General features: G+C 36.5%; 1 pseudogene; it reads right to left on the bottom strand.

Annotated features, from left to right (window-relative positions):
* Positions 1–3,311: 3,311 nt before the first annotated feature.
* On the bottom strand, positions 3,312–3,761 carry LOC116621600 (annotated as a pseudogene).
* Between the last annotated feature and the right edge of the window lie 12,004 nt (positions 3,762–15,765).

Below are 15,765 nucleotides of genomic sequence, written 5' to 3'. Positions count from 1 at the left end.
ATTTGTTTTTCTCAGTGTGCAGCTTTCTAGATAATTTCTTCTGACCTATTTTACATTTCACTAATTCTCCCTTTAGCTCTGTCTCATTTGCTATTAAAATTTCCCAATGAATTTTCCTCTTCCTCCCCCCTTCCACCTTCTTCTTCTTCTTCATAGTATAGTTTCTTTCTTAGTCTCTTTCTTTCTTTCTTTCTTTCTTTCTTTTGTTCATTCATTCGTTCATTCATTTCAGGATCTGAATGAGTTTTCATTTCAATAACTATGTTCCTTTGAGTCAATATTGCCATAGTTTGTAAGAAAGTTTTCAAATAAGGACGTAATAACGAAACAAATAAGTACATCTTATGTTCATGAAATTCATTATTACATTTTCTAACTCTAGAAGTTCTGTTTGCACCCTTTACAAATCTGCTGGTCTTTCTTCATAGTTTTCTGATTTCTGCAGATGCTTTCACATGAGTCATTTATGTTTTCAGCACAGTAATTGTAGAATTATATTTCTGATAATTTCAGTATATAATCTTTTTCATGCCTGTTTCTGCTGTTATTTCTGCTGTTTTTGCTCATTCTCCCCTGTTTCTTCCTGTTTCCAGTGATTTTGGGGTGTGATCTGTATATCTTCCCTTTAAAATTATTTGTGGAGGGGCACCTGGGTGGCTCAGTTGGTTAAGCGACTGCCTTCCGCTCAGGTCATGATCCTGAAGTCCTGGGATTGAGTCCCACATTGGGCTTCTGGCTCAATGGGGAGCCTGCTTCTCCCTCTGACCGTCTCCCCTCTCATGCTGTTTCTCCCTCTCTCTCTCTCTCCCAAATAAATAAATAAATAAAATCTTTTAAAAAAATAAAATTATTTGTGGAAATTCCTTGATGCCTAAGGTGAAGATGAATTCTTACAGAAAGGATTTATGTTTGCATTTGCCAGACTCCAAGGAATACTACAATCTGAGATAAGTTTAAACTAAATTCTTAATTTAAGATGTTTTCACAATCCAGGAAATATGAATATGATCTAGTGATCCATGTGTGCACTTATTTGTGTTTCTAGTTTTTCAGAATCATTCTCACTGCTCTCCTTTTCTTTCAACTGAGATGCTGTTCTTTATGAGTGTTTCCTAGGTTTTGGCCAGTAGAGTGGGTTGACATTGTTTTTACACTTATAGGGCTTAGGGTTTCTTCTTAGTTTCCTGAATTTCTCAGCATAATGACCACAAGCTACTATAGCCAAAATCCTGGTGGCTTACAAAAAATAAAAATGTACTATTTTGTTCATGTCACAGTCAGATATAAGTCAGATGGCTCTCCTGGGTTTATTTCCTTCACAGTCTCTCAAGAAATCTTTCACTTTTAGATAAGGAAGCTGAGGATCTTACAGATTACCTTAAGGGCCAGGACTGGAAGTGGTGTACAGAAGTTCCATTGTCCAAAACTAGACATGTGCCCACAAAGAAACTATGAGTAGGAATAGGAACAGCAGTCTCCCTGTGGGTTTGAGAGGAAGAAAGAGGATCTGTGAGCACATATGCTTTAACTCTCCATCCAGGACCATAAACATCCCTGAAGGCAATGAGGACAAAATCACAAGTTCTCCAGGTTCAGCAAATACTCTTAGGGCAAAAGTAGCCTCCTTGCTTGTTTTCCCTCTTGGTTCCTATCTTCACCTAAATTTAGGCCTTGGAATTGCTTACCATCTCCTCTTCTCGTCAAGGCCTTTAAGATGAGATGAAAGCATGTAAGCTGTACTCAGCATTTACAGTTGTTTTCAGCTGGAGTGATGGCTCAGAAATCCAGCCAGCCTGTGTTTCAGAAATGGAAGTCGTGAAAACATTTTTCAGTGCTTGGGCTTTTTAGGGATACCCTATTCATGTGATTCCCAGGAGCTTAAGTACCCAAAATTAATTATTTGTTTGGAGCTGATAATTATTAGGTTCTTGTTTTGCAAATCTAAATAATACATGTGTGAAGATAGAAGAAACAGCATTACATAAGTTTTAAGTGATCCTACCTCTAAGCCTCATACCAGCAATTTCAGGAAGGGCCACTTTGTCTTTCTAGGTGAATGGCAAGACCCTTGGCCTTATCCTCTATCTACTTGGGGCAAAGATGATCTGCTTTTTTTTTAAAAAAATTTTATTGTTATGTTAATCACCATACATTACATCATTAGTTTTTGATGTAGTGTTCCATGATTCATTGTTTGTGCATAACACCCAGTGCTCCATGCAGAACGTGCCCTCTTTAATACCCATCACCAGGCTAACCCATCCTCCCACCTCCCTCCCCTCTAGAACCCTCAGTTTGTTTTTCAGAGTCCATCGTCTCTCATGGTTTGTCTCCTCCTCCGATTTCCCCCCCTTCTTTCTTCCCCTCCTGCTATCTTCTTCTTTTTTTTTTCTTAACATATATTGCATTATTTGTTTCAGAGATACAGATCTGAGATTCAACAGTCTTGCACAATTCACAGCGCTTACCAGAGTACATAGATGATCTGCTTTTTGATGAAGCTAATCAAAATTACAGATGATTTCCAATTTACCATGATTCGACTTAGGATTTTTTGACTTTATGATGGTATGCAAGCAATACACATTCAGTAGAAACTGTACTTCAAATTTTGAGTTTGGATCTTTTCCTGGGCTAGCGATATGCAGTGTAATCCTCTCTGGTGATGTTGGGGAGCGGCAGCAGCAGCTCCTGGCCAGCCACATGATCACGAGGGTAAAAAACCGGTACACTGACAACCATTCTGTACCTGTACAGCCATTCTGTTTTCCACTTTTACTACAGTATTCAATAAATAGCATGAGGTATTTCAACACTCCATTTTATTTTATTTTTTAAAAGATTTTATTTGGATGCCTGGGTGGCTCAATCAGTTAAGTGTCTGCCTTCAGCTCAGGTCATGATCCCAGGGTCCTGGGATCGAGCCCCACGTCGGGCTCCCTGCTCCGTGGGAAGCCTGCTTCTCCCTCTCCCACTCCCCCTGCTTGTGTTCCTGCTCTCACTATCTCTCTTTCTCTGTCAAATAAATAAATAAATAAAATTAAAAAAAAAATAAATAAATAAAAGATGTTATTGTTTATTTGAGAGAGAGAGAGTACGAGTACGGGGAGAGGGAGAAGCAGACTCCCTGCTGAGCAGGGAGCCCAATGGGGGACTCAATCCCAGGACCTGGGGATCATGACCTGAGCCAAAGGCAGATGCTTACCTGACTGAGCCACCCAGGTGCCCCAACACTCTATTTTATTTTATTTTATTTAAAAAGAATTTTTTTAGGTGTATAAACTGTTTATTAACAGACAAAGCCTACAGATTTATTTCTTCTTAGACATACCCACGATGCGGCCACGGCACCCTGTGGTCTTGGTGTGCAGGCATTGGACACCAAGTCCCCAGAAGTGGTGCAGCCCTCTGTGGGCCCTAATCTTCAGTCACTCCAGTTCTTCACGAAGTTTGTTGTCTAGACCTTTGGCCAGGACCTGGCTGTACTTTCCATCCTTCACATCCTTCTGTCTGTTCAAAAACCAGTCTGGGATCTTATAGTGGCGAGGATTCTACATAATGGTGATCACACGTTCTGCCTCATCCTCAGTGAGCTCTTGGCCCTCTCAGATCGATGTCTGCTTTTCTCAACACCACGTGAGCATATCTTCACCCCACACCCTAATTGCAGTGATGGCAAAGGCTATTTCCTGCCGCCCATTGATATTGGTGTTGAGTACTTGCAAAATGTGCTGGAACTTCTCAGGGATCACTAGAGACATGGCGGCGGCCCCAGCGACAGCGTGTAGACCTCCTGTGGAAGAACCCGACAGTCTTTTTAAAATAGGTTTTTGCGTTAGGTGATTGGCCCAACTGTAGCTAATGTAAGGGTTCTGAGCACATTTCAGGTAGGCTAGGCTAAGCTGTGATGTTCAGTAGGCTAGGTGTATTAAATGCATTTTTGATTTATGATATTTTTATTTTGTGATGAGTTTATCAGGATATAACCCCATCATAAGAAAAGGAGGAGCTGTACTCATTCTAGTTTGCATTTGCCTCTTACTCTTGGGCAGTGCTCTGTTTCTCCAGTTTTTTCTGACATTCTTTTTTTAAATTGGTTCTGTCAACTTAGGCGTGTCCAAGCTCTACATGTGCAGGGATGGGGAGAACTTCTGTCTTGTTTGAGTTTGGACATCAAAGTGGAGAGACTTGAGACCATTTTCTTTATAGTAAGAGGCAGTATGTCTCTTGGATGCAGACTGCCTGGTGTGACCTGATCCCTTTCCTCACCTGCCATGTGTACACCTTGGGTAAATCACTTAGCTCTCTTGTGCCTTGATTTCCTTGTCAACAAATTGGGTTAAAGAACAGTAATCCATTTCATAGTGTTGATGTGAGTGTTAAGAGAGTTAATATATGTAAAGAATTTAGAACAGCTCTTTGTGCATAGTGAGCATTAAGTGTTACCTGTTATGATGGTTGACATAAAGAACATTTTATTAATCTCATTGTTTCATTCAAGCAAGTTATTATTACTATAATAAAAGTAATTAAAAAAAAATGTTGTGTTCCCAGAACCATAGGTCTCAGACTTTTTGATATAGTGACTTTTCTGCCACTTACTACCCTGCCAACCTGGGTAAGCTACTAAACCTCTCATTGTGTTAGCTTTTCCATTCACAAAAGTGGACATCACAGTAGTGTCCATTTAGAATGTTGTTCGGAGGACCAGTTAAGTGAATATGTTAAACTCCCAGAAGAGGGTATGGTGTACATTATGCATATAACAAATGTGAACCATCCCCACATCTTGGTCACCACCATTGTAAAAGTCCATATGTCTCCTTTCATCTAAATCCTAACTCTCCTGGACCCATTTGAGTACTAAACAGAACTCAGGTATATAAATTATGTTTTATTTTCAACCCTGTAAATTTTTGTATTTGTGAAATGCACTAATATAACAGAATATTTTACTAAAAGTAACTGTGCTTTTTTTTTTTTTTTTTTTTACAGTTCGGTGAAGTCAGTGATAAATTTCAAAAATTTTTGGCCAATATCCCTTCTGATTTTCAGGATTGGGTCTCTAAAATGTAATAAAAACCATTAACTATAGAGAACAAACTGCTGGTTACCAGAAGGGAGGTGGGTGGGGGAATGGGTTAAATAGGTTATGGGCATTAAGGAGTGCACTTGTCGTGATGAGCATGGGGTGATGTATGGAAGTGTTGAGTCACTATATTGTACACTGGAAACTAATATTACACTGTATGTGTAATTACTAACGAATTTGAATTAAAACTTTAAAAAATTTAAAAAGAAATGTAAAACAACCAAAACCAAACCAACAAACAAAAAAACCCTATTCTAGGGTATAGAGAGAAGGGTTTCAGTGTTTAGAGTAATATGATAACGTTATCCATCTTTCATATATTATGCCAAGTCCTTAAAAATGTTGTCTCACTTAATCCTTATAGCAACCTTATAGGGTAGGTGCTGTTGTTATTCCCATTTATTAATGAATATAATGAATCAGAAAATGATTAAATAAGTTAAATAATTTGCCCAAGATGACACCACTATTAAATGGCTAAAGCACAAAAATTGAATCCAGGAAGTTTGGTTCTCAAACATGGACTCTTAAACAAAATGCTATGATTTGGAGGGAGAAGGATTTTATTTTATTTATTTGTTTTTTAAAATGTTAAATGTTATATATATATGTATATATTTATATATATTAAAAAAATTTTTTTTAAATCTCTCCACACAATATGGGGCTTGAACTAACAACTCCACGATCAAGAGTATATGTTCTACCAATTGAGCCAGCCAGGCACCCTGGGAGAAGAATTTTTTAATCCTGCTTTGAACGTCTTTGACAATTGCTTTCTCTATGGATTCTTTCTTTTCTTAGGACAATATAATCAGATAGACCTAAAGTAGGGGCAGACACCATGTGATATTTCATAAAGCAAGCAGTTTTCTGGAGGGCCTTTGTGTGTAGAGGAATCCTCACTTTTATTTGTATGTCAGTTAATGTCGTTTAATCCTTAATACAAATTTTTTTCAAGTATTCACATATTTATACAACTATAAATAAAAACCTATTTATGTAGCCAATTAAAATTTCCAAATATTTTAATATAGATTGTAATCATATTTTCATAAGTCTAACACAGCAAATTTTCTTAAATGTTTTAAAGTCTTTTAAAAATGAACATAAAGCAACACAATGATTACAAATTTTTTCTTTACTTTTATATGCAAACCAGTTTTTTAAATTTTATTTTTATTTTTTTAAAGATTTTATTTATTTATTAGAGAGAGAGAGAGAGAGCACACACACAAGTGGGGGTGGGGGTTGGGGGGACGGACAGAGTGAGAGGGAGAAGCAGACTCCCTGCTGGGCTCTATCCCAGGACACTGAGATCATGACCTGAGCCAAAGGCAGACACTCAACCATCTGACCCACCCAGGCTCCCCACAAACCAGATTTTCAATGATGGATATCATGACTCAAAATTGAGCATTATCATTTTTCTCTTACAGAGAGGGCTGGGTCCATGCAAGCTAGAGAATTTTTCAGCTTCACTCTTTCTCCCTCATCTACTTGAATACTTTTGTCAGAGTAAGAGTTTCACTCATTTAGATTTTCTCAGCTTTAAAAAATAGCTTTCTCTGTTTTATTTCATATATAAATTATCTGTCCACTTAACAAGGTGAACCTAAGTTTGTACTTTCCGTGCCTCTCAAAGGTGAACAATATTACCTGAGTTTAGAGATCCATTTAAAAGTAAATTCAGGGCACCTGGGTGGCTCAGTTGGTTAAGCGACTGCCTTCGGCTCAGGTCATGATCCTGGAGTCCCGGGATCGAGTCCCGCATCGGGCTCCCTGCTCTGCAGGGAGTCTGCTCCTCCCTCTGACCCTACCCCCTCTCATGTGCTCTCTCTCTCATTCTCTCTCTCAAATAAATAAATAAAATCTTTAAAAAAGTAAAAAAAATAAAAAAAAAAATAAAAGTAAATTCAATTTACTAACTTACTATTATTGCAGGTAAAGAAGTACCAACTTCCCAAGTATTTGAAAATATAATTCTGCTGGTATTTCACACTTAGAGCTGGTTCCCCCCCGCTTTCTTTTGCTATTATTTTTAATAAGTGCCACAGGAATATTACTACTTTCCTATGGAGACCAGGTGTGCAATCCTCAGAACTGTGGAAGATTCCACTCCCAGTCACAGGGTCTATTCCTCTTCAGAGTTTATGTGGCCACAGAAACCAGGGCTCCGCAGCTTGACTCAGAAACCAACTGCAATGCTCAATATTACTAAAAACATCTCTCTTAGGTCTCTGAAGAGTCTGCTAATGGAGCCTGTGGTCTCTTAACACAGAACCAAACATCCTTATCAGAAAACCCCAAATATCAAAACTACAAAAACAAGCAGAAACCCCAAATAAGTACTTGATATAAAAATAGGTATATTTTTATAAGGATGTGATGTTAAGAGTTACAGATAGCAGTTTCCCAACCTTGGCACTCTTGATATTTTAGACTGGATAATTCTTTTTTGTAGAAGGTGGTCTTGTACACTGTAGGATATTTAGCAGCATCCTGTGCCTGGCCTCTACCCACTAGATGCAAGTAGCACCCTTCCCCCAGTTATCACAGCCAAAAATGTCTCCATCCGAGCATTGCCAAGGGTCACCTGGAGAACAAAATCTCCTTGGTTGAAAACCCCTGGTACATCATATCATAATCCAAATGTATGCTGCTATACAGAAAATCAGACCCAAGTAGAAGCTTTTTAAAAAACTTCTCTTACTTTGATATTGCTGAGTAGAGATGGAGAGTGGAGGATTCTCAATACTCCTCTTTCCTCTTTCCCTACTTTTGCAATTAACTACCACATCTACTGGCCCTTCACTCTTAATTGCTTTTTTAAAAAAATAGCTTGATTGATTAATGTAGAAAATGACTAGCTTATAAATTTTATAACCTGGATGCTTTCCATTAGATTTGGCTGAATCCTAACTCAAATGGTCTAATAAACATAGTGAATTATGGGCGCCTGGGTGGCTCAGTTGGTTAAGCGACTGCCTTCGGCTCGGGTCATGATCCTGGAGTCCCTGGATCGAGTCCCACATCGGGCTCCCTGCTCAGCGGGGAGCCTGCTTCTCCCTCTGACCCTCTCCCCTCTCATGTGCTCTCTCTCTCTCATTCTCTCTGTCTCAAATAAATAAATAAAATCTTTAAAAAAAAAAAAAAAACATAGTGAATTTATTCGCTCAAAAACTGAAAAGTTCAAAGGTAGATCTACAGAAATAGATCCAGAGACTTCCATTAGGATACTATTAGGATGCAGTCTCTACGCCCATTTCTAAGCTCTGCTTTCTCTGTGTTGGTTCTTTCTTAACTCTGTCCATGTGGTAGTAAGATGGACACTAATATCTTTAGATGTACACTCTACTAGTTCAACTTCAGTACAAAAATATTTTCCATTTACTAATAGTTTTTAAAAATCCTAAAATAGAATCTTATTGGCTCTGAGTGGCCTGGGTTGGGTCAGGTGCCCATTCCTGAATCAATCACCGTAGTAAGGGAGCCGCAGTGTTCTAATTGCCCAAGTTTAGTTCACAAGCCTAATCCTGGAATGGGGTGGAGTCAGTTCCACTTGCATTGCATGGGCAGATACTACAGGGGGGTTGGCTGTCACTGTGCTAGGACCAAAAGGAGGGGATTAGAGGCTGCAACAGAAAAAAACCTAAGATGTCCATTCTAAGTGTGCTCATTGGGAATGCCAGGAAGAAGATTCTGCCATGTTTTGGTTCATACACTGGAAAATAAGATGTACAGTTCAAGACTCAGCAATTCACGGAAATTCTCAGATTTTGATATATTGTCTTCTCTCAGCTTTAATTTATAGCATACTTGGAAGTCTCTGTGTATTTTCGTTGGCATTTTAATAAATACGATTTGATTCGAAGGGTTTGGTGTTTTATTTTAATGAAAGAAGTTATTTCTCTATGCCATGAAGATATCCATGGCACATTATACTGTTATAAGTGTGAAAGCACCACATAGTTTATTGATAACTTTATGGTAACCTTTATCTGGCTGATAAAGTTGATTTCAATGTTGTTTTACGCTTAACATCTTTGGAGAAAGTAGTTTTCCTACATTTAAAGGATATGAGAACCAGCGTCAGACATACGCAGAAGAGAACATTTAGATAATTTCATTTTCTGAGATAGTTGGTGATGTTTTATATGCAGCTCTAGGGGAAATAATTGACAATATTTTTGTAAGGAAGAAGGCTTTAATAAATCTGTTTCATTGTGTGAGAAAGTTAATACAACTTAGTAAAAGGCAGTAACATTTAGTACCCAGTTGTATTTGTTTTCACTTTTATATCTACATTATGGGAAATGCATGCTGGCTAAGAAAGATAGAAAAATTTCATACACTCTGTTTCTTCCATTGTATTTTTTCTCTCTTTATCTTGTCTTTCCTTTACAACTCTCTTTTCTCTCCCTTTTTGCACTGTATTATTCTTTTATCCTGTCTTTTACTTTTCCTTTCTTTTTAATCCTTCAATCCTGGTCCCTTTGGGTTAGTTTCTTTAGCTCTTAATAGTTTATTGAACAGCCTACAATGGTTTTACCTAATTTTTATATGGATATGAAATTGCTTCAATTAAAAAAAATCCTATCACTTAAAAATTTTAAAACTTCTCATCATTTCTCTGTATAAAAAGGTTTTTTACTAGTGAATAAGCCCATGCAGAATTAAACTTTCTATGGTGGATTGTCTTCAAGAGTCTGTTCTCTCCCTTAAAACAATTATTGCTGGATACAAGGCTGAAGCACGCTGGCATAATAAAAAGCACATAGACATAGGATCTAAAATAATGCTTTATTTTAATTTATTTTAAAACTTATTTTTTTATAACATTTTAATTTTATATACAGTAAATTTTATGCTTTTGGGTGTCCAGTTCTATGAGTTGTGAAACACATGTACAGTCATATAATCACCACAGCCACAGTCAAGATATGTAACGTTTTCATCATCTGAAAAAAGTTTCTCATGCTATCTTTTTGGGGTTTTTTTGTTTTGTTTTGTTTTTGTTTTTTTGTTTTTTTCTCATGCTATCTTTTTGTAATCAGCCCTGTCCTGTCCCAACTTCTGGCAACCACTTACATGTTCGTTATTCCTATAGTTCTGGCTTTCCCATGATGCCATATATTTGGAATGGCTTGGTATGTAGCTTCTTGAATATGGCTTTTTAAACTTAGCATGATACATTTGAGATACATTTCTGTTGTGTATCAGTAACTCTTTTTTAAAAAATTACTGAGTAATATTCCTTTTTATGTATGTATCAGAATTTATCACTCACCAGTTAAAAGATATATGGGTTGTTTCTAGTTTTTGGCAATTATAAGTTAATGCTATAAACATCCAGATACACATTTTTGAGTGAACATGTTTTTATTTTTCTTGAGTAAATATCTAGGAATGGGATTGCTGATTCATATAGTAAGTGTATATTTAGCTTTATAAGAAATTGCAAACTGCTTTCCCAAGTGACAGTACCATTTTGTGTTCCCATCAGTCATGTATGAAAGTTTTAGTTGCTTTGCACCCTCATCAGCGTTTAATATTGTTAATGGCTTTAAATTTAATTATGCTATTTTAATTGTCCAGTGATACTCACTGTAGTTTTAAATAATTACTCATTATTTATAATGAATAAAGATGAAAAGCATCTATTTAGGTGCTTATTTTTCATTTGTATATCTATTTTGTTGAAGTGTCCATTGAAATTTTTTTTTTTTTACTGAGCTATTAATTTGCTTATTGCTGAGGTTTTTTGTTGTTGTTGTTGTTTTTAAAGGCATCTTAGTCTTTTTTTTTTTAAGATTTTATTTATTTATTTGACAGAGAGAGACACAGCGAGAGAGGGAACAAAAGCAGGGGGAGTGAGAGAGGGAGAAGCAGGCTTCCCGCGGAGCAGGGAGCCCAATGTGGGGCTCGATCCCAGGACCCTGAGATCATGACCTGAGCCGAACGAAGGCAGACGCTTAACCAACTGAGCCACCCAGGCGCCCCTCCTTATTGCTGAGTTTTGAGAGTTCTTTATCTATTCTAGATACAAGTCCTTTATCATTAATGTGATTTGTAAATATTTTCTCCAAGTCTGTGGCTTCTTTTTTTTTTAATTTATTTTTTATTTTTAAGAAAGATTTATTTTTCTTTCTTTTATTAACATATAATGTATTATTTGTTTCAGAGGTACAGATCTGTGATTCATCAGTCTTACACAATTCACAGTGCTCTCCAAAGCATATACCCTCCCCAATGTCCATCACCCAGCCACCTTATCCCCCCCCCCCCCCCCCCTCCACTCCAGCATCAAGTCTCTGGCTTCTAATTTCATTCTCTTAACAGTATCTTTCAGAGGCCAAAATATTTTAAACTCGATGAAATCCAGTTCATCAACTTAAAAAAAATTTTTTTTATGGCTTGTGCTTTTGCTGTTATATCTAGGAAATCTTTGCTTAACTTGAGGTCACAAAGATTTTCTCTTGTATTTTAAAATTTGTATACTTTTGTGTTTTATATTTAGGTCTAATTTGAACTAGTTTTTGTTTTAAGTATATGTTATGTATTGAGGTTCTTTTTTTTTTTTTTTTTTGCATATGGATGTCCAATTGTTCCACTACCACTTGTTGGAACCGCTGTTCTTGCTCCATTAAATTTCCATTATACCTTTGTAAAAAGTTATTGTCTGTATTTTTGTTGGCCTACTGTAGGCTCTCTCTTCTCTTCCATTGATATATATGTCTATTTTTCATCAATACCACACAATTTTCATTAGTGTAGCTTTACATTAGATCTTTAAATCAGGTAGTATGAATCCCTAATGTTTTTTTTTCAAAATTGTTTGACTATTATAGTTCCCTTGTCTTTCCATATACATTTTAGAATCATTTTATTTCTATTTATACAAAATGCTCCTGGGATTTTTTGGGGGGATTACTTTAAATTTGTAGATAAATTTTGGGGGAATTAGCAATTTAGCAATATTGATCCTTCTAATCTATGGACATAGTATATCTCTCCATTTATTGAGGTCTTTTTAAATTTCTTTCACCATTATTTAATATTTTTCAGCATACTGATCCTGCACATATCTCCTTAGGTTTATATTTACTTCATTTATTTTTTGGTTTTATTTTAAATGGTACTTTTTCCTCTCAAATTTGATTTATAATTGTCTATTGCTTGTATATAGAGATATAATTTTTTTTATATATTGATCTTTTATCACCTTGCTACATTCATTTATTAATTCTAGGAGCTTTTTTGTACTTTCCTTTGGATTTTCTATATAGATAGTGATGTGGGAAACAAAGGTAGAAGAAAAATTATTAAATTTCTTTACTATCTACGGCCCACTGACAAGTCCTTGAAACAGGCAGAGTGGCATTCCTCTGGGACTCAGCTGCCTCGTCGTTAATACTTTCCTAAGGGCAGCAGGCAATCTTAGCCCAACCCCGAGGGTCCTGTAAGTCTACTTTAACATATAAAAATTCCTTTAGAAATTTCCTTTATCTCTAACCCCCCAAGATACGTGTTGGCAATCATCCCCCAAGCATGTGGCCCACCGATATACATCTGAAGGATCTCATGACTCAGGTTTTATTAGACGGTAATAAATGACCTTTTCCTAACAATAGCTAGTCCCCTCAGGGTCCTGGAAATCTTGTTTCCAAAAGTCCTTAGAGACTTACACTATCCCTAACCCCCCTTCCAATTTATAGGTATATAATCACCACCCCTTATGACCCCATTGCAGCTCTTTCTGCCCACGGGTCCTGTCCGCATACTTTAAAAAAATCACCTTTTTTGGGGCACCTGGGTGGCTCAGTCGTTAAGTGTCTGCCTTCGGCTCAGGTCATGATCCTAAGGTCCTGGGCTCTAGCCCCACATCAGGTTCCCTGCTCGATGGGAAGCCTGCTTCTCCCTCTCCCACTCCCCCTACTTGTGTTCCTGCTCTGGCTATCTCTCTCAAATAAATAAATAAAATCTTAAAAAATATATAAAAAAATAAATTAAAAAATCACCTTTTTGTGCCAAAGACGTCTCAAGAATTCTTTCTTGGCCTTCAGCTTTGAACCCTAATGTCTTTCCTACATCAGATAGTACATGTCATTTGGAAATAGAGACAGTTTTATTTATTCCTTTTCAATCTGTAGGCTACTTACTCTTTTCTTCCTTTATTACACTAGCTAGGACTTCCAGTATGATACTGAGTATGAGGGGTGGAAGCAGACACTCTTGCTTCATTATTTTTTTTTAAAGATTTTATTTATTTATTTGAGAGAGAGAGAGAGTGAGAGAGAGAGCATGAGAGGGGAGAGAGTCAGAGGGAGAAGCAGACTCCCTGCTGAGCCGGGAGCCCGATGCAGGACTCCATCCCGGGACTCTGGGACCATGCCCTGAGCCGAAGGCAGTCGCCCAACCAACTGAGCCACCTAGGTGCCCCTCTTGCTTCATTATTGATCTTAGCAGGAAGTTTTCAGCCTTTTATTAGTATGTCTTAGGTAGGATATAGGGTCTGGGGAAGTATTTTTGTAGATTTCATTATCATGAGAAAAGCATTCAGTCTTTCATCTTATTTCTAATTTGCTAAAGATTTGTATCATGAATAGCTGTTGAATTTTGTAAATTGCTTTTTTTTTGGCATCTACTGAGATGACTATCTAGTTTTTCTTCTGTTAATATTGTGCAGTACATTAATTGATTCTACATTGAAACAGCCTGGAATTACTAGGAAAATACCCACTTGGTCATGATTACTGTCTGTTTAACATGTTACAGATTCTATTTGCTAATATTTTGTTGAAAAAAATTATCATATTCATGAAGGATAGTTTTCCATAGTTTTTATTTCTTGTAATGTCTGTGTCTGGTATTGGTATTAGAGTAATGCTGGTCTCATAAAATAAGTTGAGAAGTGTTCCTTTCTATTCTATTTTCTTGAAGAGGTTATGTAGAATTGATATTATTTCTTCTTTGAATGTTGGTAGGGCATGGGGTTTTTATTTTATCTGTTTCTTCTTAAGTGAATTTTGGTAAGTCCTTCAAAGAATTATTCAGATTCATTTGAAGAATTATTCTATTTTATCCACATTTTCATATTATAGGCATAGAGAAATAGGTAGCATTCTCTTATTACCTTTTCAAAGTCTATGTGGTCTGTAGTGATACTCCTTCTTTCTTTCTGGTAATAGTAATGTGTGTCTTCTCTCTTTTTATCCTGATCAATCTAGTGAGAGTTCTATCAATTTTATTAATTTATTCAAATAATTGGCTTTTGGTTTCATTTATTTTTGCCATTTAAAAAATTTCAATGTCATTGATTTTGCTCTTATTTTTGTTACTTCCTTCCTTCAACTTGCTTTGGTTTCAATTTGTTCTTCATTTTCTTGTTTCTTAAGGTGGAATCTTTTTTTTTTTTTAATTCTATTTAGTTAACATATAGCATATTACTAGTTTCAGGGGTAGAATTTAGTGATTCGGGCGCCTGGGTGGCTCAGTTGGTTAAGCGACTGCCTTCGGCTCAGGTCATGATCCTGGAGTCCCTGGATCGAGTCCCACATCGGGCTCCCTGCTCGGCAGGGAGTCTGCTTCTCCCTCTGGCCCTCCCCCCTCTCATGTACTCGCTCTCTCTCATTCTCTCTCTTTCAAATAAAAATAAATAAAATCTTAAAAAAAAAAAAAAGAATTTAGTGATTCATCAGTTGCATATAACACCAAGTGTTCATTACATCAAGTGCCCTCCTTAATGCCCATCACCCAATTATCCCATCCCCCCCATCCACCTCCCTTTCCACAAACCTCAGTTTGTTCTCTATAATGAAGAGTATCTCTTTAGGTGGAATCTTAAATGATTGATTGAGACCTTTTTTCTTTTCTAATACAACCTTTTAACGGTCTAGATCTATCTATCTATCTATCTGTCTATCTATCTATCCATCCATCCATCCATCTCCCATAATCACTGATTTAGTTTCCTGCTACAAATTTTGATATATTACATTTTAATTTTTATTCAGTTTAAATGAGTTTCTAACTTCCCCACAACTTTCTGTTTGCCCCATGTGATATTTAGAAGCAAGTTGTTCAATTTTCACTTAGTTGGCTATCTTCCATTTATCTTTCTATTATTGACTTGTAATTTAATTCTGTTATGGTCGAGAAATAATTTGTATAATATAACTTCTTGCAAGTATGTTAAGGTTTGTTTTATGGTCAAATATATGGTTTGTCTTGGTGAGTGTTCATGTAAACTTGAAACAAATGTGTACTCTACTTTTGTTGGATAGAATATTCTATATTCTATAAACATCCATAAATGTCCACTAGGTCAAGTTTGTTCATAGTGTTGCTCAAATCTGTATCCTTGTTTGGCTGTCTTCTTGTTCTGTCAATTACTAAAAGAAGACTCTTTAAGTCTCCAGGTATAATTTTGGATTTATTTATTTCTCTAAGTTGTATTAGTGTTTGATCCATAGATTTCAAAATTCTACTATTAGGTGAACACAAATTTAGGATTCTTGTGTATTTTTGGAGAGCTAATCTTTTATAATTATGTAATGCCCCTCTTTATCCATACTTATCTTCTTTAATATGAAATATCCTTTGTCCCATATTAATATAATAACTCCAGTTTTCTGTTGATTAATAATTGCATGGTATATTTTTTCCCTCCT

The sequence above is a fragment of the Phoca vitulina genome, unplaced genomic scaffold, assembly GCF_004348235.1.
Source record: "Phoca vitulina isolate PV1807 unplaced genomic scaffold, GSC_HSeal_1.0 scaffold49, whole genome shotgun sequence".
NCBI classification, from domain to species: domain Eukaryota; kingdom Metazoa; phylum Chordata; class Mammalia; order Carnivora; family Phocidae; genus Phoca; species Phoca vitulina.
This window is presented reverse-complemented; position numbering and strand designations above follow the sequence as displayed.